Here is a 396-nt window from a genome sequence, read left to right on the forward strand (position 1 = left end):
TGACATTGAGCCTCAATCCATATTGTAGGCTGCAGTCCTTGACCCGCTGCAGCAAGCACTTCAGGTCCTCCTCAGTTTCAGCAAGCAGGGTTGTGTCATTTGCATAACGCAGATTGTTGATAAATTGTCCACCGATCTTGACCCCACATTTCTCCTCATAGAGCCCAGCCTCCTGGATAATCTGTTCTGCATACAGGTTGAAAAAGTATGGAGATAGGATGTATCCCTGGCATACGTCCTTCCCAATATATAGATAAGAATATATAGATATATGATTATAAATAGGGAGCTCTGGTGGCCTAGGAGCAAGAAGCTGTGCTGCAATCCCAAAGGCATGTGGTTCAAGGCCATCAGCTGCTCTGCGGGAGGATAGACAATCTCCTCCCATGTGATTAA

This window comes from Elephantulus edwardii, unplaced genomic scaffold, assembly GCF_000299155.1.
Source record: "Elephantulus edwardii isolate Elephantulus edwardi_28Jun2011 unplaced genomic scaffold, EleEdw1.0 scaffold00340, whole genome shotgun sequence".
Taxonomy (NCBI): domain Eukaryota; kingdom Metazoa; phylum Chordata; class Mammalia; order Macroscelidea; family Macroscelididae; genus Elephantulus; species Elephantulus edwardii.